We start from the raw sequence: 8,674 nt of genomic DNA on the forward strand, positions 1-8,674 counted from the left end.
ATGGAGTAAAGAAAGCGTAGCCGTCAACAATGGCTTAGAAATGACATAAGTAGGGTTTCTGGTCGTCCAAGGGTATTCTGGTAATTTGTGGTTACTTCTGGGCTTCACGCAGTCATAAAATATACAAGGCCCACGATCTGGGATCTCCATCAATCGACGTGCAGAGTGCTGCATCGATCGACGTGGCTTTCTCTTCTCGGCAGCTTCCTCTCGCGAGGCAGACTGACCACTCTTCAGTAAAACGATCATAACTTCTGCTACAAGATGCTGATTGACTTGAGACCGGTGGCATTGGAAAGCTAACTCAAAGCTCTATCTTGTGTCAAAATATAGACTCAATCTAACGGTTGGAAGGTGTCCATACATAGCTAAACATCTGACGCGTCTGTGTAACTCTGCACCTCCATATGCTCCAAAAGACTCCAAAATCACCATATTTCTCCTAAACGTCCCTGAACCTGTAAATACTCTAAATAGACTCCAAAACATAATAATTTTATCTTAAAACACTTTAAAACACTTATAGACCATGATTAAAAATGGGTAAAATATATGGTCTATCAGTGTACGATCTGATAATGCTCCAGAACTGCGGTTTACTTCTCTGTATAGCAAGAAAGGAATCGTGGCTTATCACTCATGTCCTGAAACACCTCAGCAGAACTCAGTAGTTGAGAGGAAACGTCAACACATTCTCAATGTGGCTCGGTCCTTAATGTTCCAATCTCATTTACCTCTACACTATTGGGGAGATTGTGTTCTAACAGCGATTTTCTTGATTAATCGACTACTGTCACCTCTTCTTCACAACAAGTCTCCATATTATCTCTTAACAAACCATCAGCCTCCATATAAGGACTTACGCGTCTTTGGATGTTTGGTTTATAGCTCAACATCTTCTAGAAACAGACATAAGTTTCAGCCACAAGCTCGACCAGGTGTCTTTGTTGGATATCCAACTGGATACAAGGGCTATAAACAACTGGACTTGGAGACTCAAAACATATTCATCTCACGCAATGTTGTGTTCCATGAAGATATTTGCCCTTTTCACAACAATGGCGATGAGAAGTATGATTTCTTTTCAATTCTTAACCCTGCTTCTACAGAACCTTCTTCTGTTCATGACGAGTCTTCTGCTACAGAGGAGAGGGAATCTCCAGTGGTCAGAAAAGACTCATGATATTGTAGATATCAGCCCTGTAGTAGAGAGGGAATCTCCTACATTTTTGCTTGATAATCTTCCACACAGTTCTGAAGTTGCAGCTGGTAAGAATAATGAAACAACACCAATAAGATTGCTTAAATCTCCAGCATGTCTACATGACTATTACTGTAATATGACTGAGACAGACATCCTGTATCCCATGGCTTCTTATCTTTCCTATGAGAAGCTCTCTGAAGGTTATAGATCCTATATATGTGCTATCACCCTACATCCAGAGCCTTCTTCCTTCACACAAGCAAAGAAATTTGATGCATGGCTTCAAGCGATAAATGAAGAATTACTGGCTTTGGAGTCTACACATACATGGGACATTGTCTCTCTTCCTTCTGATAAACATGACATCGGTTGCAAATGGGTTTATAAAGTTAAACTCAATGCAGAGGGCACATTGGAACGTTATAAAGCACGTTTAGTAGCAAAAGGCTACACACATCAGGAAATAATAGATTTTGTGGATACGTTGTCTCCAGTTGCTAAAATGAACACTGTCAAGACTCTCCTTGCTGTGGCTTCTGCAAAGAAATGGACATTGACTCAACTGGATATATCAAATGCCTTCTTGAATGGAGATATGTCAGAAGAAATATACATGACACTACCTCCGGGATACACACCTAAAGATGGGGTCACTCTGCCTCCTAATGCTGTATGTAAACTCAACAAATCTCTATATGGTTTGAAACAAACTTCACGTCAACGGTTTCTAAAATTCAGTTCCACACTGGTTTCTCTTGGTTTTCAAACGTCACATTCTGATCACACTTTGTTCATCCAGCAGACTAGTGGGAGATACTTGGCAATATTGGTTTATGTTGACGATATCATCATTGCTTCAAACAATGATGAAGATGTGGATTCTTTTAAGAAATCTTTGGCTGATCATTTCAAACTTCGAGATCTTGGTCATCTTCGTTACTTCTTGGGATTAGAGATTGCACGATCTTCCTCTAGTATCTTAGTATCTCAAAGAAAGTACACATTGGAACTTCTTGAAGATGCAAGTCTTCTTGCGTGTAAACCTTCGAGTGTCCCAATGGATCCTCACAATAGATTGTGTCAAGACAGCAAAGAACCTCTTCTGGATGAGCCTCTTGTTTACAGACGTCTAGTTGGGAAGTTGATGTATTTAACCATCACAAGACCTGACATTAATTTCGCAGTAAACAAGCTCTGTCAGTATTGCTCTGCTCCAAAGCAATCTCACCTCCGTGCGGCCTATAAAGTCTTACATTACTTGAAAGGCTCAAATGGAATGGGATTGTTCTATGCAGCTAATATTGACTTGACACTCAAGGCTTTCACAGATGCAGATTGGGGTGCTTGTAAAGACATTAGACGTTCCACAATTGGTTATTGTATGTTTCTTGGATCATCATTGATCACTTGGAAATCCAAGAAGCAAGACACTGTCTCTCATTCTTCGGCAAAGTCTGAATATATAGCAATGGGTCATGGTGTTCGAGAGATCGAGTGGCTAGTAAAACTACTCAGAGAGTTTGATGCGCCTTAAGACAATCATGTTGCTTTCTTCTGTGACTCAACTGCAGCTATTCACATAGCCAACAATGCAGTCTTTCATGAGCGAACTAAGCACTTGGAATCGGATTGTCATAAAGTTTATGATCATGTCAAAGAGGGGCTCATCAAGACTCTTCATGTCACTTCAGCTAATCAAGTAGCTGACATATTCACTAAACCATTACAGCCGGGACTCTTTCATTCTATTGTTGGCAAGATGGGACTTACTTCAATCTCGTCGCCATCTTGAGAGGGACTATTAGAGTATTGGTTTAGATTGGTTCAATGTATTAGATGGTTAACTCATTCCGGTTAACGAACTTCTATATAAAGACAGTTTCATTGTAACAGAAATTTTGAGCTGAATGAACGTAACAAACTTTTCTCATCTTCTCTATTACGAAATAGGTACAATATAAAATCGAAGGACAAAGTAAGACTGTATGAGAATTCGAGTGTACTGTGATTTAAGATTATGAGGGGTACAAAGGGGCCAATATCCTCTTCTCCTGATTCTTCTATAGCCGTTTGTATGAGAAACATAACGTAGGCTTTATCTTCAACGTATATATGGCACCATAAATGTTTCGTTAAATGTTTTGATCTTCTTTAACGTTTTCAGTTGTCTGGTCAGAGAGGCGTTGACTCCCTTGGACTCGTGATGAGCATTCATCCTTCTTTGGTTTGTTATCTTCTTAATAAGCCTTTTGACTAATTGGGTCGAATCTTTAAATCAGATGTGGAGTTGGGTGAAACCCACCTCCAATAGTAATCTACTAGAGGTCGGCGCTTTTCAGATCGTTAGCTAGGTCGAGTGTTGGCTCCTGTAGGATAGCGTATTTGTGACTGGCAATTTATGATTTTCAAAACCTGATTCAAGATTTTAATTCTCTAAATTAATTGTTGATTTGGCATTGCGCTTGATTGACATAAATCAAGAAATTTGATTTTCCTTCATTGGAAAGTGAATCAATTTGATGTGGGAAATCAATTTTTTTTTTTTGGTTTTGGTGTGAAGATATAAGCCCTTTGTCTTCTTCTTTTTCTCTTTACTTTTACCACTAGGTAGTAATCAGCGCCTTGCACGGGATGAGGTTGTTAATTATGTTATTTTTAAGATGTTAAGACATTAGGTCAATTTATTTTGGATATCAGTTTGGTTTTGGATTATTTTTTCGGGTTTTAATATCCTATTATAAAACTAAATTGTAAATTCATATTTATTTTTGTATATTCGGTTAAAATGGTTGAGGTTTTTTTGTATTAAATCAAAGCCAATTAGTATTTGTTTAGTTTTATGTTATCAAAATTTTAGACAATCCTCATGTCCACAAATCATTTCATATTATAATTTCTAAACACATTTATAATAAAATCAAATCTAGATACTTGTTGAAGAAAAATAAAAGAAAATTATAAAGAGAAATCATTTTTATTACAATTAGGTTAATGATGAAATGAAGAATTAAAAATAATAATATTCTATATTACTTCTGAATTAGACTCCTCACTTGCGGTTAATATTTAATTATATAGGTACTCACTTAATGTGCATATGTATATGTATGTAAACATTTTAAAAACTGTTTCATAAATATATAAAGATACCGTTAGTTAATGTTGAAAGAAATTTTGTTCAATATAACAAATGAAATATAAAATTCTTAGATAAAATCTATTATAAATAAAATAGACTTAGTCATTACCAAATAATTTTTTTTATCTATTGAAAATCAAATTGTAGACATAAACAATAAATTTAATACATATACAAATTGAGTCTGCTGAATTTTATTCTTACATAATATTACACCTTGGTCCAATCAGATTTTAACATTCATACATTATGGTTCAACATATATTTTACAATTGGGTCTGCGTAAAATCAAAGCAAACATAAGATTCTAAAATATGTTTGGACATTAGGGCCCATAACAAAATAGTGATGTACTGCTTAAATCTCAAAAACGACGACTGAAAGTGCATAGGGTTTCGTCTTCACCGCGATAGACCACAAAACTTTGCAATATTCGATATGTTCAGTCGATTCTTTCAAATCAATCACCACAAGTTATTTCTATTTCTATATGTTACTTCACTCCTTTGGAGAAGAAGGTTACAAAATTCGATCTCATCAGTCGATCCAGTCCCATCCATCACCGATTGTTCTTCACTCGATCCTTTCGACATCATCACCGAAATTTCTCCCAAAAACCTTGATTGAAGTGATTAGTCAAGAGAAGTTTCTGAAATCCGAGATTGAGATAAATTTCTAAGGTTTCTGGTTTAGGGAATGACTAAAATGAATGGGAGAGGCGAGTCTTATATAGCTTTACTATAACAAACATTCAATTCGCATTGTATTTCCGAAAAATCCCGAATTGAATGGCGTATATTTTTACATTGGCAATCACTCCTCGATATACATATTGGCATAACCTAAAAATGTGAAACATATGCCATTTAGTATCATTAACTAATCTTTCCAAACACTCAAGACAATTAAATAGTGTCCAACCTACACGCAGATGGTTTAATTCGGTATGTGTACAATTGCTTGATATCGGTTTAATTAATATTCTTAACCATACTATCATAATTTTGTCCACGACAAGTGATCCTTTTCATTCTCTTCAAAGCGCAAACTTATGTGCATGAATACACAAGGTCATAAAGAATAGTAATATGTATAACATTGATATACTTTGGATTTGACCCGTTTTCATCCATGGTATATAGGTGTTTTACTATATATATCTATGTTTTCTACTCTTCTAGGTATGTTTTCAGGTTCAGGTGCATTTCGGAGTAAAGGTATGACTTTGGAGCATTTTGGAGCTTAAAGGACATTTCACCCGAGCTGACCACGTAGAGGTCGACGAGAGGAAGAACAATCGATCGATGCGCATCAGTGCCGACGATCGATACCAGGAGATGCCTCGACAGATGAAGATTAATATCAATCGATGTACACAAGTACCATCGATCGATGTCGAGACATCAGACACACGACATTTTGGATTCAGCAGACTTAAAACCCAAGGCCAAGAAAAATTACAAAAATGCCCTGACGAGTTTTTAACCTAGTAGATTATATACTGCCTAAGTTTTTGACGGCAGTGGGGGCTAGAGAGTTTTCTTCAGAGTTTTTAAGTTTTAGAGTTTGAGTTTACTCTTTTGGAGAGAAGATCACTTGTGATTGGAACTTCTTGTTATCATTTCTTTTCATCTATACTATGAGTTTCTATTTCTTCATTGTTATGAATTGCTTTGCTATGTCTGAGTAGTTCAATTATTAGATCCAAAGTTCAGATAGGTTTGTGGGATTAGCCCCAAACTATAGATCTGCCTTGTTGTGATATTCATGATAGATTTGTATTCATTGCTTGTTTTAGCCTTGCTAACTAGAACTTGATTATAGGATTGTATATTCAAGCACCCTTGTTATCCCATCCTGACATCTATCTATCATATTAGGACTGCTAGAGAGGGCTAACCGCCAATTTAGTATCTTAGTAGGGCATATCATACTCGCGCATAGGCCTGGATAGAATCCGTCGATCGATGTCCTCAACTGACTATCGATCGACGTTGGCAAAGGTGTATCGGTCGACGTCCCAATAGACCATCGATCGACACTCTCTCTTTGTCGACATACTAACCGTTGAGACACGAGATCTAGCCTGTTAACCAGTGAAACATGCGACAGCCGATCACTGAGTTAAGCGATTGAGCTCTAATATATCATGCATGCAACGAATAGGAATCTATAGGTATTATAATCTTCAACACCTGAATAGTGGCCCTGCATCTAATATCATTTCCAACCAAGTTACGTTTACTAGTTATTTCGCTTGTTACTATTGTTATTTCTTTTAAACAATTTACAACCGTTAGAATTAATGAACACTAGATTTAATTGTTCCCTAGCTCCTTGTAGATTCGATCCCTAAGTACTACATCTGAACCTCTTTTGATGAGAGTAACACTCCTTAGGGTAATTTGAGTGGTATCAAATTTGGCGCCGTTGCCGGGGAGATTTGATCGCCATTAGATTTAGTTTTGTTGATTCTTATTATTTTCTCTACCCCCTTTCTAATTATCTTTTTCTTGTCTTTTCAGGTGCATGCCCAACTGTACCAGAAGTAACAAGGAGAAAGACTTGCTGTTCTCAGACGATCCTGCTCACTTGGAACGCACCATCCGTAGAGGTCAACGTTCCACATCGCTCGACGCAACAACATTGTCGTCGATCGATACGCACAACTAACCGTCGACCGACACCAGACCTTCATCGTCGATCGATCCCAATCGTTCGACAACGATCGATACTACACCGCGTATGTCGATCGATACCGTATCGTCAAAAATGGTAAACATTATTATTCTAACATAGGACGAGAACGGAAACCTGTATGACCAGGACGGTCATCTGCGTAATGCAACAGGTCAGAAAATAGACGCTCAGGGGACTGTAATCCCTGATGCTAATGCTACAGGAGCTGCTCAACCTGTAGATGAGGACGCTCGATCGAAACCACTGGCCGACTACAATCGCGCAGATGAGTACTATTCCAACCGATCAGCTATTCGGCTTCCGGAGATCCAGAAGCAGAATTTCGAGCTGAAGCCTCAATACTACACTCTCGTGTCGCAGATACCCTACTCTGGGTTACCGCACGAGCATCCTATGGATCATTTAGAACGGTTCGAGGATCTAATCGCTGCTATTCGGATGGAAGGAGTCCCCGAAGATTACCTGCTGTGCAAGCTCTTCAGATACATGCTGAATGGAGAAGCGATGCACTGGCTTAGGCAGCAACCCACAGGATCTTTAACATCCTGGGCCGACATCAAGAATGTTTTCTTACGAAACTTCTTCGATGAGGCGCGCGCTGAAGAACTTCAGAACAAAATTTCCACATTCTCGCAGAAGGCTGGAGAGTCTTTCAAAGATGCGTGGATTAGATTTAGGTTCTTCCAGCGAGACTGTCCACACCACGGATTTAACGAAGTGCAGCTGCTAAGCACTTTCTTCCGAGGTCTCGCCTTACAGTATCAAATGGCTCTTGATACGGCGAGTGAAGGAAACTTCACTACTCGGAATCCGTTGGAAGCTATGAGACTTATCTAAAACCTTGCTAACAGCAGCATCACTAAAAACACTGACTCTAAACGGAAGAAGTCTGTAGCCTATATCGGGAAGGAACAGATGGACGAAGTAAGAGCTAAGTTAGATTTGGTGCACGAACTTCTTAGGAAGCAAGTCTGTTCAGCTGAAGGAGAGGAAAATGTGAACTACATCAGAGGTACCGGATTCCAGAAATTTGGAAACCAGGGCGGAAACAGAAACTTCTTTGGAAATGGTCAAAGAAGTAACCAGAGTTCAAAATTTCAAAAACCATTCAACAACAGCAAAAGCTACTTGAACTCTTACTACCAGAATCCACTACCCCAGACTCAGGAAAGCAAGATCGAAGAAATGCTTGATCGAGTACTGTTGGGACAACAACAAATCACCATGGACTTTAACGGTAAGATAGACTCCGCCTACAACAATCTGAACACCAAAATCGAGACCTTAGGGACTCAGGTGAGAAAACTTGAAACGCAAGTAATTCAGACGGGCGAGACTATAAAGAGGCAAGAAGCTTTCGCTAGAGAGGCATGAGCCGACAAAGGGAAACACCACGTAAATGCCATCATAGATGATAATTTCTGGCAAGTGGTGAGAAATGAAAAGCTCCATGAGTCTCGGCGGATCCCAATGGTGTCGACCGATGGCGATGAACTCGCATCGATCGACAGACCATGACGAAGATCGATGGACGGATTATTCCAGTCATCGATCGACGTCGTCCGCTAAATCGACTGAATGCAAGGGAGTTCGAATTCTAACTCATGAGGAATTCAGAGCTAAGCATCCTC

The 8,674-nt window shown here is 38.8% G+C and overlaps 1 non-coding gene across 1 annotated transcript; it reads right to left on the reverse strand.

The window, feature by feature from the left end:
* Window positions 1-7,647: 7,647 nt before the first annotated feature.
* On the reverse strand, window positions 7,648-7,753 carry LOC125577456. The gene has a single exon (XR_007315871.1). It is a non-coding gene; the product is annotated as a small nucleolar RNA R71 (small nucleolar RNA).
* Window positions 7,754-8,674: the final 921 nt, after the last annotated feature.

This window comes from Brassica napus, chromosome A8, assembly GCF_020379485.1.
Source record: "Brassica napus cultivar Da-Ae chromosome A8, Da-Ae, whole genome shotgun sequence".
Lineage (NCBI taxonomy): Eukaryota > Viridiplantae > Streptophyta > Magnoliopsida > Brassicales > Brassicaceae > Brassica > Brassica napus.